An 8,094-nucleotide genomic window follows, 5' to 3' on the forward strand; every position below is an offset into this window, starting at 1 on the left:
GGGGGTTGGTTGGAGAGTGAGTGTCAATCTCACTTTGGACAAACATCTTTTCTGTCAGTGCTATCATGAGCACCGGGGGCAAACAAGGCATTCATCAGTGGTACGTTGGAGGGGAAGAGAGGAGGGAGAAACCAGACCTGCTCCCCAGACACGGGAACTTCAGACATGCTAATTACTCTGTGCAATCTAAGTGGAAATCTCAGTAGAATATATGCTGACAGGATTATGATCTTATCACTGTTCTGAAGGTGCGTGGCATAAAGGAAAACTTTAGAGGGGGGTCCAGTGGTGGTGGTGTGGGGGGGGGGGGGGGGGGTCTAACAGGCACAGCCCCCCTGGCTGTCTGAGGGTGAGTCTTTCAGGGCCTGGCCCCGGTGGTTGGACACCAGGTCGGCCTCTCCCTCCAGACTCTGGCTCATCTTCTCACAGATGACGTCCACCAGTCGCTCAAACACCTGCTTCACGTTGACGTTGTCTTTGGCGCTGGCCTCAAAAAACTGGAAGCCTGGAGGCGAGAGGAGACACGAGGAGTTAACTGTGATGTCATCACGTCACCGCCCAGTGAACCACAGACTTCAGTCTGTACTGGGGTTTACCCAGGTCCTCCGACAGCCTCTGTCCGTCCTCCGTCGGTACCAGCCGGTCGTCCTCCAGGTCACACTTGTTTCCTACGAGGATCACCTGAGCGTTGTCCCAGGAGTACGTCTTGATCTGCGTCGCCCTGGTCAACGACACAGCAGTGGTTTAGGACCAATCAGAGATGACCCTCGGTGACAGCAACAGACCAGACACACACACACACACACACACACACACCCCGCTTCTCCTCTTCCTCGCCTTTGAAGGGGTTGTGCTCCGACGAGGACGACTCTGATCCCAGAGCTGCGCTTTAATCGGGTGTTAATGACCATTATTGATTCATGAACAGACATTAGGGGATCATTAGGAGCAGCGCTGACCTCAAACGTCGCACGGTGAATGTATTTATTTATCACTCACTGAGAAACAGAGAGGAAGAGAGAAGAAATACTGCACTCGTGTTTCAGCTGTAGAAATCAGGACAAAACAGTGACTGGAGTGAAACATAAATCCATGAGTTTAAGACAGGATTTATATATTATTATTTTTTTAACTTAGAGGTTTTGGCCCCATGAACAATTTCATGAATAAAATCTGTGAACACATACTACAAAAAATATTTTAAATTCTTATTTTTGCATTTAGATAATTAAAAAAAATAAAGAGTTATATATTTATATATTATTTAATTAATACAGCCTACCATTTTTTCCTAAAATATTTTTGTATTATATTTTACAAAAATTAAAAAATTAAAAATTAAATAAAATTAAATTTTATTGCTAACACGACAAGAAAAAAATATTTTCAAATAGTTGAAAAAAAAACATTAAAGCTTAAGAGATCTGCTCTGAGCCAAACTGGCAAAAAAAAAAACAACATATATCTTTATAAGATAATTATTCAGGTCGTTCCAGCGGCCATCTTAAGACAAAGCCAGCGCCGCAGTGACTGATGTTTGTGGTAAAAGATCATCAACAAGCGCCGACAAAGTGCAGCGATTAGGATGAGCGTGTATGTGACAAACTGTTTGTCTGAGGTGTAAACACGTGAAGTCAACAGCAGAGTGAAGATGTAACGGCAGCAGCAGATCACACGGCGTTTAACAACTTGTCATCATCAAACCACCACGTTTAAAACCAAGGAATTCCACGGGAGAAAAAAAAAAACTCTCCTGGATGTTTGTGTTGATGAGAGAAAAGGAAAAGTACTTCCTACTGTACAAGCTGACACCGACGCTGCTCCATCTGCTCAGACAGAAGAAGAAGAAGAAGAAGAACTGGTTGAAAACTTCAAACCGCAGGCTATTCCTGGACAGACAATAAATATTATACTCCACAATCTGCTGCCTCCTCTGACAAGCAGTCAGAACTGCTCGTGGACGACTGATCAAACACTGACACTCTATATGGGAACCTACTATAGGAGTTAAAGTATATGAGACAAAGACGGGGGTTATTATCAAGTCTGTGTCTGTGGTATCAGTCTGAATGGAACTGAGGCTAATGCTCACCTAATCATAGCATTAGCATTAGCGACAGTGTTGGTCACTATTACTACCTTCAAGTATTTGCCCATATATATAACACAATATATCAAATAATATATATTATAATAATATAAGAATTGAGAAATTAAGCAAGAGTTTATCCTTTACCAGGTGTAAGTTACCATGATAAAATATATGCTGGACATTTAGGGTCACTGTCTGTAAGTTGACTAAATATTGATTGGATATATTTAATATATTCTTTCAATATACTTATAGTAGTAGCTTTTTTTAAGCTAACCTTCTATGCTTCGTTTTCCTATTCATAAATGGTAAAAAACGCTTTGTTTTCCTATTCATAAATGGTAAAAAACTGGGTTAAAATCTGTGACTTTCTGTTTAAGCTAATGGTTAGCCAAAATATGCTATTTTATATAGAGTTTCTCTTTAGGCATTAAAAAAAATGAAATATTGACCTTAAGCTAACTGTAAGAGTTTTTTTAAATATAAAATTTTCAAAACTTAGCATGAGCCAGTTATCTTTACGCAGTCACCTTTTACACAGTTTTTGGCAAATATCACATTATTGGACAACTAGGAATAGTTATTTTTTTTATTATATTTTTAGATTATGAGTATATATACTGCCAAGTCAGCGAAATTAGCCAAGTAAGCTAATTAATTTAGCTCAGGTTCACCACTAAAAAGTAAAACAAAAAACTGGTCTGTACTCTGCTTATTTTTTTGTTTTGTTTTTCTCTTTCATTCTACCTCAAATCCAACTCTTTACACATCAGGTCAACACCAACTGGGTCGGCTTTAATTACACGCCCACTTCAAGAAACACATCAGTAACAGTACAAATACATTAATGTTAATGCAGTGCAGTTACTGTATTACAGTAGATTAGTAGTAGTCGAAGTCGGCCTGCAGGTAGAGTTCCACGTAAAAAAAAAAAAAATACACCACACAAAAGTTTGGACACCACTGTGTCTAAACGAAGCAACTTCTCAAGTCAATCTGGCTCGTCTATTTTTGGGCAACTACTTCCAACGTACTGTCCAAATACTGCATGTGTGCCGTACAGAGATTTACCTTTTTGACCATCAGCTACAGAAGAACCTGCTGCGATCGGCAGAAAAAGGAAACATTCATTCATATAATACGTCTGCACTGCAAAAAGCTGCACCTACTGTATGTTCCTGGAAGTCCTTGGTTCAGCAAAACTACACACACACTAGACACACACACACACACGCACACATTATATGTATATATTAAAAAAAAATTACATCTAATTAAAATGATGACTGCATTCTCATTTTTCAAACTCTAATATCCTGAGGGCCAATTGGGAAGAGTGAATTTTTTTTCTTCTCTGGTGTGGCTGCAGCTTCTTCCTCTCTCTCTCTCTCTCTCTCTCTCTTCCTCCCTCTGTCTCTCCCTCACTCCACTGTGGCTCACTGAACTGCTCCTACAGCAATATCCCATCATTACCATCTCCCCAGCTGAGCTTCAGCCAGCCATTATCATGCGGCATTATTAATCTTCTTGTCTTATCAACTTGCAAATCACAAACCATTGAGCCTTATGGCGCAGTTTGGGGTGCGCCGTTATTCATTTTGTAGGTCTACCTAGCCTCCGAGTCTTTCTAATCACCTGACGATTGTCACTCTCTCACTCTCTCACTCCCTGCCCCGCTCTTCTCCAGGCCTCGGTGCCCTGGAAAACATCCAAGTGCTTTAGTCCTGTCTTCTCCGACGCGGACCTCCGATACCTCTCCGTAATATACTGTCACAGAGTCTGTCTCTACAGTCACCCACGTGCTGACGACTTGGTATGCATAGCAGTTTGAAATATATTTCCACGTATATATATAAATATATGTATTCATAAATATAAATACATATATTCACAAATATATGTAGTGTTTATATACCAATATAAGCATGTTCCAATACATTTTATATATTTAAATATATATATATTTACACATATATTTGCATATATATTGATAGACAGATAGATACATATATAATCCTGTGTATCTTTAATTATATTTTAAAATGTTACCAAGCGTTGCTACACTTTCTGACAACGGGAAAAAACACCGTGTACTACAGATACTTATTTGAAAGCAAAGTATCGGCCAAATGAAGTAACTACTGAACCTGTACCTACATTTCTTGTAACGTGTTCCGTCGTCGAGTTCTAACCATTTTTATCGCAGACGTAGTTCATCAGTATTTGTCATTTTTGTCAACTTTGTCTCATAGATTTGAATAAATCTGATCAGTTAGAAAATCTTTGTTAAGCAGATACAGTTTCAGTCAATTCTAATGCATCAACAACAGCGAAAAAAATAGTGATAGTCGTTTTCCAAGTATCACAAACTTTAATTTCAACTACAAAAGTCTGTTTCTCGTCATTTAGTCTCTTATTCCTAAAACTTGGCTCAGTTGTTTCGTACTCTTTTTTTTTTTAGAAATTATTTATATAGTAATTATTTGTATAATAGGACTTTACCACACTTGTCTCCGCTCACATAAAAAAAAAAAATCATGAATAAAAAAGAGGGTTAAAACGAAGTACACCTGGGTTTGACTGCTGAAAAGAGAAGGTGGAATACATTTTATTAATGGGCGAGCGTGAACAGCAGCCTGCCCAGTGCTGACCCTTCTTTCTGACACATACGTCCGCAATGTTTCTGTCATCTCTCCTTCTCCCCGCTCTCCTTGCTAATATTAGTATTCGAGGGAGGAACAGAGGCGGGTGGGGAGGCGAACGGAGGGAAACTTTCTTTAAAGACACACCATTGACCCCTGATTCCTGCTCTCGCTTGAGTTTGCTTTTCTCCCAGGCTAAAATATTCGCCCTGGAAAATGTGGCGTTGCTGCATGAAGAAAAAGAAAAGAAAGAAAAAAAAAAAGTCTCGAAAAATTGCCAGAGATGTGTTCCTGAATTTGCATTTCCTTTGATGTCGAAAAATTGCCAGAGATGTGTGTTCCTGAATTTGCATTTCCTTTGAAAAGTTTGCATGATAAATTAAAATTTTTCTCTTTTTTTTTTCTTTTTTTTTAACCCCCATAGCTCATTAAGCCGCACACAACAGGTACTAGCCATGAAATATTTAGCAGAAGACAAAGTGTTTCATGTGCTACTACGGACCGGACGATTACGCGGCGCGTTGGCATAACATCCACTCACAACAGCCTGCCTTTGATCTTCATTAATATCGTTTGGTTAAATATTTCAAATATGCTTCCGTATGTTTGATTAACATCTTTCAGAATTATTTAGCAAAACAGAGATTAGCTCTCGGTGTCGAAGCGCTAATGATGAAATTGAGATTACCTAGCCCATCACTGTGGGTCCTATGACGTTGGAGGCTAATGTTTCATTTGATCAGCAAAATTGCAGCAATACACACCGGACAGTGGGAGAAACTTCACGTCTCAACTTCCCCGCCGCGTTTCATTCATTCTCTGCTCATAAGCCCTGGGTATTAATATTCACACCCAGTGTATTTTAAAACACATTTCAGAGCGCCGCACTCTCCACATTGTAATTTCCATGCTTATCTAATCAATTCTGCAAGCTCATATCAGGCCTGGTGAAAGGAATCAGCTCGGTGGCACCTCTACAACACTTATAAATAATGTAGAGCTGCCTTTAAAGAAGAAAGAAGTCCTTAAGGAGGAAATGTTGATTAGAAAAAGTGTCTTTTATCCTGGCCGTCAACTCTCTCCCGCGTTCCGAGGATGCGGAGAACTCCAGGCAAACCGCGGCGAAATGAAGCGCGCCTATCTGACCAGAGAAGAAGAAAGTATTAATTTTCCAGATATAAAGTGCTGACAGCACAGAACGCAGCAGGTTTTATTTGGATACAAGCGGAGAAGATGAGATGAGGAACCAGTCGATCACCTTCAGCTTCTCTCTATAGTTGTCCTTGAAAACTTTGTGCTGTCAGGACGGTTCCCTGTTGCACCTCTTAGCATGTGAGTCATTGATTTCACTTTGTATTTCTGTATAAGACCGACATGTCGCAGGTCAGACAAGCACATCCCAAAACAAGCTGAGAAAATATTCCTAATATCAGTGAGTAATGTGTTCATGGACTTCAATATTTACATTTACGTTTATATTTAAGTTGTAGCCAATCCACTTCACTCAACGTTAGCACAGAGGTCAATTTTTAACGTCCAATTTTTTGGGTAATAATCTAGAGTAAATATATTTGTCGTAGAGAAACCTTAGTGACCGGACACTGCAATTATGAGAACTAAAAATCACATTTTTTGTCTAACATTAACATTTTGGGTTTGATTGGATGGATCTGTGGGCCAGATTTGGCCTGCAGGCCACCAGTTGATTATGAAGCTGAGAATACCTTGGGTTCTATTCTTACTTTATAAAGAGGTTGATGTGCTCAACATTCTGATGTCACCACAGTTTGAGTCTCCTCACAGTGTCCAATCACAGCATCTTTTGTCAGTAAAAATTCCAGAATTTCCTGGAATCTCACCGCTCTGACCTGAATTAGTTATTAACAGTTTAACGATTTTAATCAACTTTTTAGCAACTTCTGCAGAAACGGCGCTTTCAGAAGCACGGGAGCAAACGCTGTGGAGCCCCACCGTCAGAAGGCGGAAGGGAAAAGTTTAAAGATTGGAGGAGAGAAGGTGAAGGAAAAAGAGGAAAAAAACTTTTACATGGTTAACAGCATGTGTCGTATTTTGTCATGCTGCTGCTGTGCAGCGGTGGGCGGAAGGTGGGCCGGGTGAGTGAAAATACAGAGTTTTTATGCCCACCTATAAATTAGGAGCTGTGGGTTGATGAGCAGTGAAGGAGAGTCGTTTCTCAGCTCAGACACCGAACGAGAGCGAGAGAAGCCACTATCCTAGCCCGATGATGCCTCATACACACACACACACACACACACACACACACACAACCACAATGAAACATTGAAGTCTTGATGACAGTTATCCTGTTAGGCTGTTAAAAAAGAGACTGCTGGGCAACACACAAGTGTGTGTGAACACACACACACACACACACACACAACCACAAAGAAACATTGAAGTCTTGATGACAGTTATCCTGTTAGGCTGTTAAAAAAGAGACTGCTGGGCAACACACAAGTGTGTGTGAACACACACACACACACACACACACACACAACCACAATGAAACATTGAAGTCTTGATGACAGTTATCCTGTTAGCCTCTGTAAAAAGAGACTGCTGGGCACCACACAAGTGTGTGTGAACACACACACACACACACACACACACAACCACAATGAAACATTGAAGTCTTGATGACAGTTATCCTGTTATGCTGTTAAAAAAGAGACTGCTGGGCAACACACAAGTGTGTGTGAACACACACACACACACACACACACACACAACCACAAAGAAACATTGAAGTCTTGATGACAGTTATCCTGTTAGGCTGTTAAAAAAGAGACTGCTGGGCAACACACAAGTGTGTGTGACAACACACACACACACACACACACAGCTGGCAGGCACGGAGGCCTCGTGCGCATCTCCTCCGGTGAGGATTTGCATTCTGCTCCTGGCAGGTCGACCGACAAATTGCCCAGGCAGCTGCAGGAGATGGAAACTGTGGCTGAGGGGAGGAGAGCTGCTGCTCAGGAAGCCCCTCATCCACATCACTCCCCGAGAGCGACCCTGCCTCGCTCCTCACTTCCACAGGCAGGGCAGATAGGCGCAGACGGACGAGGAATCTCTTTTGTAGACCGGAAGGCCTGGCGGCCATGGCCGGACATCGCCACCCTGGGGCCAGGAGGGGCTCGGAGGCCAGTGTCCCCCCCCAAGCTCGCCTAAGGCCAGCAGCCCCGGGGCCATCATTCACAAATCATTCTGTTATCTCAATCAAAGGTGCCGACTGGGGGGAAACTGGCCCAAAGAGCTGCTTAGTGCCTTGAATTATTCACTGCTCGCAATGTCGTCGCAGAAATGGACCTTCTATAGATACTCGAGAAACAGACGCGT

Source organism: Cynoglossus semilaevis, chromosome 8 (genome assembly GCF_000523025.1).
Source record: "Cynoglossus semilaevis isolate Cse_v1.0 chromosome 8, Cse_v1.0, whole genome shotgun sequence".
In the NCBI taxonomy this organism is placed as follows: Eukaryota; Metazoa; Chordata; class Actinopteri; order Pleuronectiformes; family Cynoglossidae; genus Cynoglossus; species Cynoglossus semilaevis.